This window comes from Misgurnus anguillicaudatus, chromosome 24 (genome assembly GCF_027580225.2).
Source record: "Misgurnus anguillicaudatus chromosome 24, ASM2758022v2, whole genome shotgun sequence".
Classification (NCBI taxonomy): domain Eukaryota; kingdom Metazoa; phylum Chordata; class Actinopteri; order Cypriniformes; family Cobitidae; genus Misgurnus; species Misgurnus anguillicaudatus.
The window spans coordinates 31,921,444-31,938,706 of NC_073360.2; the positions used below are offsets into that span (position 1 = coordinate 31,921,444).

Below are 17,263 nucleotides of genomic sequence, written 5' to 3' on the forward strand. Positions count from 1 at the left end.
ATAATAATAATACAATGTTTATATAAAACATCAACATATTTGAATATAAAGTCTCACCATGATTAGGGACTTTGAGAGTTATGACAGAGTTTCCTTCGCTGTTATTGGCAAAGCATTGGATAGCGTCAGGGAAACCCTCCCACCCCTGAAGGGTAAAGTTGGTAAGAAAAACATTTTGTTCAACCCTAGAGCTGGGGAAAGCTGCCGAGGGACCAAGCCACTTGACTTCACTGGGTGGGTTGGAGTCCACGATACAAACACAGACAGTAAAAGGCCCTGATTTGCAGGAAGACTCATTTTTTATCTCAGGAGGATCTATAAATGATAGATAGATAGATAGATAGATAGATAGATAGATAGATAGATAGATAGATAGATAGATAGATAGATAGATAGATAGATAGATAGATAGATAGATAGATAGATAGATAGATAGATAGATAGATAGATAGATAGATAGATAGATAGATAGATAGATAGATGGGTGAGCAAAATATGGGCTAAGTTTAATTTTGAAATAAACTTCTTTTTAAGTCCAACGCATGGTGCTTCTCTTCTGGGAAATTTTACCAAAAATATGAATGACTCATTTTGCACTCACAGGAACATTTATGTATGTGTGAACTAATTGTTAAATTGTTACTTACACAACACATTAATCCTCTGAGCACTGGAGCTGTTCTTTCCCTCTGTGTTATTGGCGGTGCAGGATATGGCTTCAGTATATCGGGACACATGATTCAGTTTATAGTTGGGTCCATTTGCCAACACAGATCCATTTAAACTAATCCACTGGAAACTAGCAGGTGGATTACTGTCACAGGAGCAGATCAGTTCAACAGATGTGTTCTCCTTCACTGGAGAGTTACTCTTCACATTTACATTATATGGAGGATCTGAGTGAGATAAAAATGTTGATTCAATTTAATTAGGACATCACTAACTTTCTGAGTATCAGGGGCGGCTGTTCCTATCTTTATTTCCTATTTCAGAAGCCGTTTTACTCAGATATACGTCATGATCTTTTTTTCAGTTAAGAAAATTGACCAAATTAAAACCCATCCTTTTATACAATGATTTGGAGATTGTTCTGCATGCCTTTCTTTCAACCTGGTTAGATTATTGTAATGCTCTTTATTTAGGCATAAGTGAATCACTGGTTACTCGTCTTCATATATGTTCAAAATGCTACAGTGAGATTTCTAACAAATACCAGAAAACGAGATCACATAACACCTGTATTGATAAACCTTCATTGGTTACCTGTTAAATTCAGAATACAATACAAGGTGTTAACCTTTGTTTTTAAAGCATTACACAATCAAGCTCCTACATACATAAATGATATGTTAATCCCATATCAGTCTCAACGTCAATTACGCTCTTCTCAGAATATGCTGCAAGCTGTCCCTCGATCTCGATTGAGGCGTAGTGGAGATTGCTCCTTCTCTGTTGCGTCATGCACCAATTTTTTGGGGGCACAGTGTCAACAGCTCACAGAAATTTGTGCATACACAGACATCAAACGAAATATTATAGAGCTTTCAGTCTTTTCCATGTCACTTACATTTCTAACAATCTGAAAACCCCTGCTTTCATGCAAAAACCTCCAAAATAAGAGTGATGACTAACTTTAATATCAAATACTATCCAATCGGAATAATGACACATTTGCATCATATTTACATCTGAAACGGCATGTTTTATTTAAGTCTTAATGGCTTGTTTAATTGTGTCATTAATGCATTTTGCACAACAACTGCATTATCCTATAAAATTTATTTAATTTTAAATCCATAAAGTATATAAACAACGAAAATGACATAAGCTATAGCCACATGATTGGTTTTGATGTTCAACAATGATTTTAAAAAATATGTTTAGATAAAATTATTAGAGGAACGGATTTTTGCATTAAATTTAACCTCATGTGAGCATGTGAGATTCCCCTCCTGCGTGAACTCTGGCGCACTTTGGCGTTGTGGCAAGAAGATGAATCTCTACTATATAACATTAGCTGCGTTTACATGGACATTTGTAATCCGTTTAAAAGATCAATCTGAATAAAAATGCTCCATGTAAACACCTCAATCGGACTAAAAAGTGCCTGATTAAAAATCTAATCCGCTTGTTAGGGGTGGTTTATACCGTTTGTAATCCGCTCAAAATGACAGGTATACACTTGATCGGATGGATAACTGAAACTGGGAGGCTCTGCGCATGTGCCAACTTTTCTTTTTTTAATGGCGGTTGGCAAACGCACTGAAAGGTGCATTTCCGCCACCTACAGGACGGGAGTGTGGAGCATATTCACACGTGCAATGACGTAGAATTGCTGTAATGACATGTGACGCAAATAACTCGAGTTTGTTTTGTTTAAGGAAGTCACAAGAAGTGATTGTCTTGTTAATCTTGTTCCTATTATCCGTCCAATTCCCCATAAAGTGATACAAGACAGCGTTGTCCGGTCAGTCCATGATTTATTCTCTGATCCACAAACGCGTGTGTTTGGACTCGCTCTCGCGAACGGTCCCTGCAGCACCGCGTGAAGTAAAATACGCTTTTTGGGCACACGTGAGTGGGTGTTTTTGCTGCTGCTTTATAATCAGTGAGGCACATAGCAAATCTTGAAACAGCGTGAAACTATATTTGTGCAATGTGCGCATGTCAAATGATCAAATCTGATGTAAATCTTGTGTCATATAAACACGCACATCAATCCGATCACATTATTAAGTGTTCATGTAAACGCTATGATAGGATTTATTAATCGGAAGGATTTTAATCCGATGAAGGCAAAATGTGTCCATGTAAACGTAGCTATTGAGACGGTGACATTTAAAACCATACATTTTCTACACAGAGGAGTTTAACTGCACATTACCGTACTGGGGTTTGAAATGTTGTGAGCGTTTCTAACACGTTTTAATTCCTCAGATAGCCAAATGCAGCAGCAAGCCAGCAACAGCAGAGAGCTCGTGAGCGCGCCCAGACGCTAATGACGTCTGCGGCTGCGCTGACTGCAGCGCCAGCTGCCGCCAGAATAAAAGTAATGTAACATGATCAAAACACTATCAAAACGGCGAAAATCTCCGAAAAGTGACAAGGATGCAGCACAGAATGTATAATATTGTGCATATTAAACAGATTAAAAGTCAAATAATAGATTACTGGACGCTTATTTCATTTTGAGGTTGGATGCAAAATCCATTGGCTCAAAAAAACCAAGGGGGCAGGTGCCCCCTCAGTTTGAATGGGCATGACGCCTCTGCCTGCACTTTGGAATGAGTTGCCGCTATCACTGAAATCCCTGCCAAGCATGGATACTTTTAAAAAAGGTTTGAAGACTTATCTATTTTATAAAGCGTTTGGTATCTGATAGGGTCTGGGAACTGTGAGTGATTATGTGCTTGATTTATGGGGTCATGTGATGATGTTTTGTTCTGTGTTATTTAGAATTATTGGAATTTATGTGTAATTTTGAAGTTGTTTTACACTCATGGACAGCACTTTGGTGCATTTTAATGGTTTTGAAAGTGCATTATAAATAAAAGTTGCTTCTGCTTTATTGTGACTTTAACATTGCAATACCACAAAAATTCTACAAATTCTTCAAATATATTAACACAAAATCCTTTATGAGTGTCATTGACAAATAACGTTCTGCTATACTGTAACCTACTTTTGGGGATTTTTATTATAAAGGATTGCATTGTTTTTATGTTTTCTTGTCAGTCTATAACAGGGTTATTGGCCTCCAAATATGAACCTCTTGAGAGGGACCCCTTCCTAAAATCAAGGCTGGATTATCCATAGATGGGATAGGGCAAGTGCCCTGGGGCACCAGCCAGTAGGGGCCCACGCATGTGAGACCTGTAAATTTGGAATTTCTTGTTAAAATTTTCTTGTTAGTTGTTTCATGTTGAAAGACAAGTAGATTGCGAGCCCACAAGTGTGCAGTGCTGGATTTAGTCATGGGCAGCTGCACCCGGGGGCATAGGGCACCCGTAAAAATATAATGAAATGTGCGATCGTTTTTACCACTCATTTGCATGACACGTCAATAATTTTGTCACCATGCATCTGATGGATCTACGCAGCCCGGAGTGAGGTTGAACACATTTTAACACATCTGACTCAGAACAGTGACAAGGCACGGGGTCACAGTCAACTAGACCTTTATATATTATAAATATTTCCTATTTGTTCATGTTTTGTATATTATTTTGTTGGAAGAGATGCAGATTCAAAATAAACAGTTAATGATCAAATATACAGTATATAGAGAATCTAAAATAGATATGCATACAATGCTGTATGTATAAACCTGAAAGAAACATTTTCAAATCAAATGTATTTGTACATACAGCAACTTTGACAATAAACCTTGTTTCACAGCAGTTTTACAAGTATACTGCCTTATAAACCCCAGTGTGCCAAAGAGCACTGTAATAAGGAAAACACACTAGAAAGATACAAAGCAACTAAAACAATACTGCGATATATGTGGGAAGACATGAAAGATAAACACATAATACTTTTTTGGGTACCCTCTATAACCTCCTGGAGGCCCCCTGGTCTGAAAACCCCTGGTCTATAACGTGTGAACTGTGTAAGACCGTTTATACTGTTTGTAAACTGGAATATACATTTAAGACGGAAAAAACTTTTCTCAACTTACATTTAACTTTGAGTGTTTTGCTGCTGGTCACGTTTTTCCCACCACTGAAGTCTGCAGAGCAGATGAGAGGTTTATTATGATCTTCTTTGGAGGGTATGAAGGTCAGAAAAGATTTTAATCTCCATTGACCGTGGTCTGACAGCGACTGACTTGTGTGTGTGCCGTTGTGGCTCCAGGTGAGACGAGGTGGGTCAGACGGGCAGGAATATGACACAATACAGGTAGCGGTTACATCTTTCTGTGACATCATTTGGTTATCCACAGATATGATGGGTTGTTCAGGTAAATCTGGTGAATCAGTTTTTATATTTAAAGCTATTTATATGACACGTCGATGTGATGTATTAAACATTTATACAAATTAAAGCTGCAATCCGTAACTTTTTTGCTTAAAAACAAAAATGTTATTTAGCAAGTATATTAAAATCTGTGTAATCTCTCAGATACCATCAACTACTCGTACCTTTCACTGAAATAGAAACAATACTCTTCAAGAATGTGGCCTTGTTGAAATCTTTGATCTCGATGCGAAACATGTACAGTCCAGCATCGCTGTGTTGTAAAGAGTTGATTTTCAAAGTGCAGTTTTTGTGATGCAGATCACCAAGAAGAGTAGTGCGACCTTTGAATTTGCTGATGATTTTGTTAGTCTCTTTGTGGTAGATTATGTCATATTTATCTGTGTACCAGATTCCTGTAAATTCGTTGTATGTCCTTCCATCTGGGTAGTTGAACTTACAAGGAATCACCACACATGAGCCAGACAGACCCACTACTGATTTGGGTATTTCAGCATCCCAAGAGTCAACACCAGCAGATGATGCTGAGAAGAAATTCAGATTTACATTTATGCATTAGACCAGAAGTCTCCAACCTTTTTGTGAGAAAGGGCTACCACAATTAATAAAACAATCTGGAGGGCTACTTTTACTTTATATAGCTACTCAAAACTTTTTCTTTACTTGTTGATATGTTTTTATCATTGTTTAAAATGTTAGCATACATAAAAGCTAATATTAAAAAATGTAATAAATACATATTAAAATTGAGGCTATTTATAGAAAGTGCTTTAGTGGGCAACTCACAGACTGCGATCCTGCCAAAAGTTGTCGATTGACTTTGTATTAGGCCGCCTCCTTGTCATTTCTGGCTTATAACAAAAAACGGAATAATGCATAAAAGCTGCATTATTCTTTTCAATTCTTACTTATTGCCCTTGTGTTCTTTGCACTTTCCTGTGTAAATCTAGTCAAGTGTAAAATATCAAGTCTAGTCCAGTTTAGTGTTTCTGTCTGTATTTCGTGTTTCCTGTTTGTTTCGCCCCCTCATGGGATCTTGTTTTGTCTTTGTTAAAATAAAGTGTTTCCTGTTCACCCCCGACATCGCCTGCGCTTGGGTTCATCCGCCCTTGTTCCTGACACCTGGTGCCCACGGTCACCATGTTGGAGACCACTGCATTAAACACTTTCTATAAAGTCCACTCAATACTTTACCAAGTGAATTACAGAAACACTATTGTTTAGTTAGCAATGAATGCCTTTTCCACAATGCCAGCTTTATTGGTTATCTGATAAGCACCATCACATTTAAACACTTTTCTTTTTGCAGTGTAGGTCCAGACGTGCATCTTGGTCATTACTTGTACACATAATAGTTTTTGCTTAACAGACACCCATTCCTGTCAGGAATGATTCACTTTGCTATTTTAGATTTTGGAGTTAAATGTGAGATTTTTCACCCATGGATGGATTTTTCACCCATTAATCAAACCAGACGTGTTTTAACTTACTTAATAAGTCTCAATAATAAATAAAAAGATAAATTTCACAGGCCTAATTTAATTTACTTACCTCTTAGGTAGAGAACAAATGCAAAAAAACTGTTTAGGAAAACCACCATCTTCACATCAGAATTGAGCACCTGGAAATTTAAGGGGATTTTGTCAATTTTCTGGGTTACTTAAACCTGTCCTTTTTTGTCCCAATGCTGGGTTGAAAATAACCCAGCATTTAAGTACTAAATCAGCACTTAATATCAATTATGTATCCCAGTCTTTTTACACTTACAGTCACAAATCACCACTGAGTATTATTATTATTATTAACAAAAGTGTGAACCTTTAAAGTCATTGTAATTTTTTTACAGTAAATGGACATCAGCAGTGCATAAGTAGTAAGTCAAATAAAAGTAGGAGGTTGCAGTAAAAGAGGTAAACCTTGGCATCGCTGTCACATACCTTACAGTGTGTTCTTAAACTGTGCCCAAGCTGATATGCAGAAGACGTAGAGCTAAAGAGATATATAAGTTACTTCCTTTCTGCCGCAGCATGACATTTGTCTTAGTAAAATCAAAAGCCTTGAACTTCCTATTATCTGTTAGTGACTCTAATAGACTCTTTAGTGGTAAATAAAATACATCAGTAGATACTGACAAGTGCAGAATAAGTGCTCCCTTATCAACATCTTTAAGCAAAAAAACATTAAACCTATCATTCTGCAATTTCTAAATAGCCTAGTGAAACACTTGCTGCTATTGCTGTTGAACACGCAATTTGTCTTCTCAATAATAAGGGGGCTTTTCGTCATCCTTACCCCGATTGTAGAGAAGAACATTTACATGCGAGTCAGGGTGGCTTTCACACATTTGGTCTTACTTCCTGTTGTGCAAGTAGATGATCAGCTCACCCAGGGGCGCCGCTACCAACCTACTGTAGCTATTCAAAATCTTTGTCTGTAATTTAATAATGCAGAACTATTTATTTTGCTATTGTTATGACCACAATTATAAGTATTTATAGACACCTACAATGTCTGCAGCTAAGATAATTTATTGTGCAATGTAAATTTAATTGAAAAATACAGTACATTCATCGAATATTCAGAGAAAATGCAACATTTTTCAAAAAAGATAAATGTGACCATGCCTGTGAAAACCCAGCTGAAGTATTTATTTGTGATTTACTGTTTCCCACATAAATTCATCCTACATAATGTAAAGAACATTTTGTGAAAATATAAACTTGATATCTTTAATGTTGACTGAGTAATGCCATGTCAGCGTTTGAAATCATAGTGAAATTAATGCTTGAAATTAAACTGTGATGCTTTTTATTTCACAATAAGATTTGAGACTTTAGTCTGATTTTCACAGACAGTCTCAGTGACATACTGTGTACTTGAGCTGTTACACACACCAATGACATTGTAACATTTAAAAATGGCGAACAACAGTGTCGGCGCCAGAGAATACAGAATGAGGGGGCCTCCTATTTTACTGGTGGGGCACCTGGTTCATCTTATTATTTTATTATTATTATTACTACATGGCACTGTAAAATGCTTGGTACTGATTGGCCACTGGCCAGTCGCAACATTCAAAGGTATTTTATTCCTTGAACAACCGCCTGAAACACAGCCTCACCCGGGTACTGCGAGTGCGAGCGAGTCACGTTAACAGGGGCAGTTTAATACCTACGAATTAATACAGAATAAATATGCATAATTAATAACGTATATGAGATTGTATTTACAATGATTAAACCGAATGTTCCTCTTTTGACTTTTAACTTGTTTTAACGCGTCTGGAAACGTTTTGCCAGAATGTTTGCATTTCTTAAAAATAAGCTAATAAAAGACATCAAATCAAAATGATATGTCTATATATTTACACATATAGCAACTAGCCGTGAAATTAGCAGGATTGATACAGCCAGCCAAGTTGTTGTCGCAAATAAATCCCTCACTATAGTAAAACCATAACTTATAATGACGTTAAAGTGCAAGACTGGATAACTCACGCAAATAATAAAGACCAGTACATAACCAAATAACAGCAAAAGAAAACAATGTTACTGACATATCTAACACCAGAATGAACTATGCGTTTACCTTCAGAAGAGCTGCAGGCGACGAGAGGACTTTTTAAAACTTTTTAAGAAGGTCCTTTTATTTGTCGCGAAATTTCTTCGTCTTGCTCAAATGCCAAGACTTACAAGTATTATACATTATTTAGACAGAAAATGAGTTGGCGATTGAGCCCCCGAGCGTGACAGTAACTTTCAGTGCAGACAAAACACTGGGGATACCTTTAAGAATTTGTGTTGTTCAAATGTAGTGGCTGCGTGTATGTAACTGGCTGACTATGTTAGCATTTGTTACCTTTTTATCATCTGCCTCGGCTATCGTGACGGTAATTGTAACAGTTCACTCGGGTTTGTTTACACGCAGTGATGAGCAGACAATGTGGTTCCGAAGCACATTTTTTTTATTTCCAACGAAACAGTCTCCATCGCTTTCTTATCAGGTTTACATCATCTGAACACCCGGGTGGCAGGGCAAAACTTGCAAATAAACTTGAGATAAACATGAAAACAGCTCGTATTTCCTTCTGTGTATCCCTATTAACAACGCACATGCGAACACAGCGCTCCTCGACTACATTACCCAGAGTTCAGCACGGTCTGCACTACAAGCCCCACATTCTTAAACATTGTGGGTTAGTATTTTAATTATTATTTTTTATTAATTATACTCCGAATTTTATTCAGTATTCATTGTATAACCAAATGTATTTGCAGCACATTTTTTAAATTATTAAGTTCATTGTTATTTTGAGAAGTAAGGGGGCACAGTGACTCAAGTGGCCGGGCCATGCCCCCTAGGGCCCGCTCGTGGCGCTGACACTGGCGAACAACAACAATGCATCTTTTCTATACATTTACCTTATGCCTCAAATAAGACTAGGTCAAAAATGCTTGACCAAAGCCTGTATTATAATTATTAGCATTATTTATTAAAGAACAAGTTTCACACACCAGCAGCTTCAGTAAAGCAAAAATAATGACAGATGATTGAAACTGTGAACTTGAGAAAACAGCTATACTGTTATTAAATGATTCTTCAGACAGTTTTTTAATCAACGGGACTTAGAATAAAATGAATGACAACTATGGCAGATTACAACATAGATTTCCATTGATTTCTTAAAGCTGTTGCAAGGTGAGAAGCTTTAATATACATAACTGGACTAATTAGCCTTCGTTGCATTTCAGTTTTATCACAATCAACTTGATTCACGACTGCATAAAAATCCTTCCTTGGCATATTGCGTTACAAAACATTCGCATTTCCGATCGCATTTCTAGTTTATGTTAATTAGCTTATACGGGCTACGTTAATTAAAACAGCTTATAAGGGCTGACTTCGCCTTAGAATCATAACACAAAACAGGGAACGTAAATCACATTGTTTATTTTTAAACTGAGGTGAACAGAGCGAAGACTTTCCATTGGAAAGAAAACTGCATTGTATTGCTCCGGCGTCACATTGTGTAAACTGCATTTATAGTAAGGAAGTGCACATATGCAGATATCATAGCAAATAGCAGTAAATACACACACCTTGTTCTCTTCTGAAGTTCACGCGCACTGTGAGACCGTGGATTGAAGACGGCGCTAACACGCAGAGTAAAGACGGGGCGGAGCTAAGAGGGCTCAGTTTAAGGGGGTTGCGTTTGCGGCACAGTCCTTGGCTGGGGCCCTCAAAAGTTCATGGGCCCTTAGAATCGTCCTATCTTTTCCCCCCCTTACGGCGCCCCTGAGCTCACCTGCATGTTAAAGACACATCAACGGTAATGTGCTGTTTGATATTCTCTTGTTAGACTTGTTCTGTCCCTTGTAGCGAATTAGCGGGAGGAGGGAAATAACGTTATTTGAAACACTATGAACCTCCGACCGAAACACTACGGGGATTCCCAAGGGAATCTTAGATTTTAGCTCAAAAGGGAATATTATGTATAATTAACTGTAATTAATTATACAAGTTTATCAGGTTTTACCTGGCGTAGCAGAATTAATAATAACAATTAATTAATATGTTCGTCCACCGAAGACATATATCCATAATCGTATATTAACGTCTAAGAAATGTTAATTTCCTGGCCTTTAAAATTAACCTTCTCACTGATATACAGTGCTACTCGCAGCGTGTAGCTGGATCAAAAGGCAGAAATAGTGACTTTAATTTCATGAGCATTGAACACAGAAACAACTCAATTGTGAAAATGCAAAACCGGTTTATTAACTAGAAAACGAAGTACACATAACGACTAACTAAACATACACACATACAATAACATAAAACATAGATGAGAAAGAAATTATTGAAAATAACTAGAGAGAGTGAAAGATTGGCAATAGCACTATTGCTTAACATCTGCACAAACCATCGAATAATCTCTAAGGATCGCCTTAATTTTCATAAGGGGTAAAGCTTGAACATCAGCGAGTAAGACGAGTTTATACTTGCGTTTGGCTCTTTGTGATGCGGTGCGAAGTTTCTTATGCTCGCGGTGCGAGCAAGGAGAGAGAGAGAGAATCCAGGTGTGTTCGTTTAAGATGGAAGTCCGTTAAGTTGTTTCGTAGGGCGGATTGGTCCGCTGGGTTTTCCGAACTCTAGCGCAAAGCCAGGAAAAACTGTCCTGAAGAGACAGGGCTCAGAGAAAAGATGATGAATCCGAGGGACTCTGGGTGAGTCTCAGCGAGTTTCCAAACTGCGCTGACGGGTAACCTGAGTAACTGGGCGATTGAGCGCTCATGAGTGAACTAAGCCACTGACTGAGATACTGAGCGAATTGATCGAATTGAGCGAATTGAGCTATTGAGCAAATTGAGCTATTGAGCAATGATGGCTTGGGCGATAGGCCATTTTGACCTTTCACACGCCCAGCCCATTTTGGGTGTTATGTGTGAAGTGTTCGGTCGCGCGGGGAAACAAGCCTTTGTTCTTTCAGACATCACATTTGCGTAATTGCATAATGATAAAACTTTGTTTCCATAACTCTTCAAATCGATACTAAATGACATTGATGCGGCTTATGGTAATATGATACATAGAAATGATTGGGAAATAAAGAGTAGATTAATTTGATACTAGACAAGACATGGGTTTAAGATCACGTTGAATAATAATTTCATACCTAAGATATGAACCACGCTACAGTGAACAAAATCTAACTAAAGTGTTAACACACAGTTACATCACACATACATGATCATGCAGTAAAGGGATATAACATATATATACATTTAAACAGCTCATTGTGATCTTTAAATGTGGTTTCATCACAGACATATCGTCTGTGCCCCCTGCTGTGTCTCTGGCAATGGTCAGAATGGTGGAATTCCTTTGAACCTCTTTTGAAGACTGCATTTGTTTTAATTGTTGCCCATTTTACACCCCTGATAGGTGGTAGATATCTGGGTGATTGTGTTATCAGGACACAGGGTTATCTAAAGTCACAATTTTAGGGCTGTTTACGATCCAGAGGCCAAATGGCCTCAATCTGACTCCGAGCCATTTGCTACACCCTACAAAACTTTTTAAGGAACGCGAAACAACTGTTTGCATCAAAAATAATCTTAACAGTTCCTCCAGCAACCACTATGGATCAGTGTTACACCTTGTAAAGGACACATGGCCTGGTTGTTAAAGGAGTAGTCTACTCAATTTCAATTTTAAAATATGTTATGTTATTACCACAGAATGAATGGGGCTAAGCTAAATGCTATCGAAGCGTCGCAGCGCGCTCCAGCGCTTACGTGCACGCACACAGATGATAGAGGGATGTATCAACAATTCTTAGTTAAGGTAATGACATATTTTAATATTGAAAATGAGTAGACTATTCCTTTAACGCAAATTATTAGTTATTCATCTTATTAGCAAAATTGGTTAGAAGGGTAGATTTATGTGAACATACCCACTAGCTTCATATGAAAACAATGGATGTCTATGTGATGTTTTCACTGATATGTTAAATTGAAAGTCTAGATTAATTTATTGCTCACAGTTTCACTTAATGAAAGTAACAATTATGAGAAATCTGAAATGAAACTTTTGCCCTCAAAACAGAACTGTTTTGGTAACTATGTCGCAGTATTGAAACGTGAATATCCTGATAATAAGAAACTTGATGCTATGTCTGCCATGCCAACAAATTAGTTAAACTTAGAATACAAACACACACTTGAAAATATGTTATTTATTATTTTTATTTTGTTAGAAATAAATTGCACAGTAATTGCATGTCGTGAGGCACTGCTTTAACTTTATGTTTTTAAACCAATACCATGAAATAACAATACATTCATTCAATATTTCAATTGTATTTAGCACAATAAAATAAAATTATTTAGCACATGCAGACATAATAACATGAAATGTAAGTATAATGTCAACAGATTTAGCCATTAGGTTACTCTTTAAACTAGGGATGCACCGAATCCAGGATTCGGATTCGGCCGAATACTGGGCTTTTTGACGGGGTTCGGGTTCGGCCGAATCCTAGATTTTTTCCCACCGAACCCTAGGCTTGCGCTACGCTGGTCGACGTCACACGGCCGTTGATTACACACATCGGGTGCTGATGTGGAGATGAGCTTTTTCTTTCGGTGAGCCTTAGGGACTGGACACACCAAAACATAACTTAAACGCGCCTTAAAAAAGCCTTGAGGACGCCGCATGCCAGCTGTTTTTCAGCCGAGCGCTTGGTAGCTGTGATGCTTCAGCTGTGAGTCGGTTGGTTGTTGTGGTAATGTCCCGCCCCTCCTCCACTGTAATTGGATGGCCGTGTGAAAACTGACATTGACGAGCGGAGCTTTTCACTCAAAGTTGAATATTTTTGAACTCTCTGCTTTCAGCGCCGAGCGCGGAAAAAACTCGAGCGCCGGTTTTTAGCGCAGAAAAAACCCGCTAGCTGCATGCTTATTGGAAAAACGAGCGTGTCCAACGCATCGCCTACATTATGCATAGGCTTATGGTAATTGTCAAAATAGTTTTTCCAACTTGTCATCCTGGCATAATGTTGCCTATCCTTTTCTTTACAGTTAAAATTAAATAAAATGAAAAATACACTGCTGTGGACGTTGTTTACTTCAATAATGTGTTTTACTGTGTTAATGGAATAAGGATGCAAGTAGGATTAGGTTTCAGATTCGGCCGAATCTTAAACAGTGGATTCGGTATTCGGCTGAACCCAAAAAATCTGGATTCGGTGTATCCCTACTTTAAACATTCGGTATAATGCTTGTATTTATTTTTATGTGTTAGTGTAGATTTCTTCATCTTCATCTGGCTCACATGGCAAGTGTCCGTCATCACACTGATCAACAAGATAAAAAGTACATTTGGAAAGTGGCTTCTCTGCTGTTAGTGCAAACAAAACTTTAAACACAAGTTGCCACCTAAAGCAACACCTCAATTAAAGTGTTAATAAACATCAAATGAACTGTCAAACTGCTCACAAACTGCACGCAGGACTCCTGCATTAAAGCAAAACATTTGTACCTACCCCCCGGATTTTATGTGGGTCCTCTTGGTGGTTTATGTAAATGTCATCAATTTTATGTCTTTTGCGTGCGTGTGTGTGTGTGTGTGTGTGTGTGTGTGTGTGAGTGAGTGAGAGAGAGAGAGAAAGAGAGAGATTCTTACCAGTGTTTTTTGGCTACACAAACTGAAATAACCACTAAAATAACTAAAACATCAGCTGTGGCAACTGCAATATATATGATCATGCCTGTAAAAAAGAGAAAACATTTAAAATTATTATATATGTTCATCAAACATTGAAAAACTTCAACACGTTTGGATATAAAGTCTCACCATGAAAATTCACTTGGATAGTTATGACAGAGTTTCCCTCACTGTTACTGGCAGAGCATGGGACAACGTTAGGGAAATTTAGCCACCCCTGAAGGGTAAGGATGGTAAGAAAACCATTTTGTTCAGTGCTAGAAATGGGGAAAGCTGCCGAAGGACCAAACCACTTGATTTCACTGGGTGGGTTGGAGTCCACGATACAAACACAGACTGTAAGAGGCTCTGATTTGCAGAAAGACTCATTTTTTATCTCAGGAGGATCTATAATAAATAGATAGACAGACAGAGAATACTATTATACTCTTTTAACTGAGGCACTTCATGTATAGTACATCATACTTACACAACACATTAATCCTCTGAGGGCTGGAGCTGTTTTTTCCCTCTGTGTTACTGGTGGTGCATGATATGACTTTAGTATACCGGGACACATGAATCAGTTTATAGGTGGGTCCAAGGCCGCCTTAATGCACAGGCTTACCTGGGCTGAAGCCCAGGGGCCTCCCATGTTCGCGTTCATGATGAGCTAAAAATGTCATATTGTTTTGTCACTTGTCAGGTTTTCTGTCAATCAATTGCACGTTAGGCTGCTGATTGGTCTGTGGTAACTTACAGTGAAATAAAATGTCAGACGTAACAGAATTTTCTATTCCGCGGAATGTAATTAAATGTGCGTTGTCAACTTGGCATTCCTGATTGTGACAAAAAACGGGAAATAATCCACCAACAAATGAAAGAGTAATTTTTGAAATTTCATAATAAGCACTCTTGAGGTGCAGGTCTCTCTCTCTTTCGTGCGAGTCTCTGGCATGCAGAAGTCTCTCCAACCGTGCGCAAGAAACTGTGCCGCCAAATAAAGAAAGGAGTTCCCACACATAATGCTGTTAGTTGTTATAAAGTTTAAGTTTACTCGCGTATATATCAGTGACGCGTGCGCAGCTGGAGCGATGTATTTTGACACGACGTTAGCTCACAGTACACACGTCTGTTAGTTTAGAAAGATGATGCAACGGTAAAGGTGCAAGTCTAAGAAAGTAAAGAGCGACAAGACCATCTCAAATGATCATCCCCTGATAGCACCATTCATATTTATAATCTCCTTATCTAAAGATCTTATATACAGGTATGTTCCTGTCTGTTTTGTGCATATTCATACTTGTTCGTTTTACATGCTTATGTATGCATAATTCCTAAATACAATGCATACTATATCTTTAATAGCCTACAAAATAAATAACTGATTAAAAAACAAGATTCTGTCTATAAAGACTTATCTTTTGTTATCATTAATGCATTTTCACTTCAAAACTAACTTTAACTTCTTATATTTTTAAAACTGTGGTGAGCATTTAGTTAGTGAGTGGCAATTTTCTACAAATGTGTATATTCCAAAAACTATATAAACCTAAAGATATATAAACATGTCACAGGGTGACGTTTTGGTTGAGGCGGAACCAAAAGTTGGGAAGATTGGTTTCGCCCGACGATGGGTTCTGCCCGGAAGACTAACCACAAACACAGGAACTTCCTGTGTTTTCCGAGAGGCAAATCAGACCGCATTGGACACAGGTGTACACAATAAGCAAAGTGATTGATGATAGGCCACTGAAGAGAAGAGAAGTAGTACAAAAGGAGCTCTGGAAATACAAAGGGGAGCTAGGGAAGGAGGGGGAGCTAGGGAAGCGCCCGGCTCCGCACGGCCATACCCGACGTCCTCTCGATATCCAAGGAGCCTCAGGTAGGCTGTGTGCTACCTCTGCCTTCTGGAGGCCTGTAAATCGAAGGTACACTGTGTAAGACTGTCGTCCTGAAAGTCCACTGTCCCAGAGTAAATGTCACAAGGTGACGATCTTTTCGGGGGCGGAACCAAAGTTAGGGAAGTTTGGTTCCGCCCGGAAGGTTTCCCACCGGGCCGCATTAAAAGACGGACCCTCTCACTTCCTGGTTTCCAGGGCAACGAAATTAGGGCTCTACGAGCCACAGGTGAAAGACATTATGAAGCGGATGGTGATTGGAGGCTGTGTGAGAGGGGAATAAATAGCTCTGCAGGAACACAAAGAGGAGGTCGGGCACGAGAGCGATTGACATGGGGAAAGCTCCTTTGCCAAAGGCAGAGTAAGGACACGCACCTTTTGAAGAGACCGAAGGCTCTGTTGATCCGGGGATTGCTAGAAGCAAGCGGAAAGAGGACAGAGCCACAGGAGGTGAAAGAAAGGCAAGCTGTGGATCTTTTAAAGGAGCACCCCGAAGAGAACGAACCTTTTTGAAGAGCTTTTTGTCTGGAATAGTACGCTTGTGAAGACATCGCAAACCTTAAAGGTTGAGAAGAAAACGGAATATTTAGTGAATTGAGACCAAGAGAAAACGGGGAGTGGAAACGGCATTGTTGTGAGTACCAAGAACAAGTTGAAAGTGTCCTGTGTATTGATCTGGCTGTATGTTAGATTCCTCCAGGAGAAGGAGGGCGGCCCTACCCCTATTATAGCGTGGTGGGTGAGCCGAAGGAATATTTATTGAAGCAGTCACAACGACGACACCACTAGCTGGAACGCATATTTCACCGCCAGATCTGACCAAAGTGAAGTGAAGGAAGACGGGTGTCCTTTTTGTACACTGAGTGTGGTGGGTGAGTCTTTGTGCTGTGAAAACCCTTAATTTTGACGTGGTGCTGTATATGACAGACCCCCGCCTTCACGCACTTCGTTAAGGGAAGACAAAGAGGCTGCTGGCCTAAGCTTGATCCTATACAGCATATGTTGTGAGCGTGCTTCAGAGCTCCGAAAGTAGCACGGTGCCCCGGGACGATCTTTTCCCCGCCTAGACAGCGGCGGGTGCGAAGAGTGGCAGCAAAGAGCTGGAGAAGCAGCAGCGGTGTGAGTACGATTTGGGGCTATTATCATTGACATTTTAACTTACATACGTAGTG

General features: G+C 38.9%; 1 protein-coding gene and 1 long non-coding RNA gene across 2 annotated transcripts in view; both read right to left on the reverse strand.

The window, feature by feature from the left end:
* The window catches only part of LOC129438917 (sialic acid-binding Ig-like lectin 14), a 52,628-nt gene that overhangs the window by 15,703 nt on the left and 19,662 nt on the right, over nt 1-17,263 (reverse strand). The window lies entirely within an intron of this gene.
* LOC129438919 (uncharacterized) lies at nt 5,151-7,215 on the reverse strand. The gene is made up of 3 exons (XR_012367484.1): nt 6,918-7,215; nt 6,532-6,601; nt 5,151-5,504 (listed from the first exon to the last, which is right to left on the reverse strand). It is a non-coding gene; the product is annotated as an uncharacterized lncRNA (long non-coding RNA).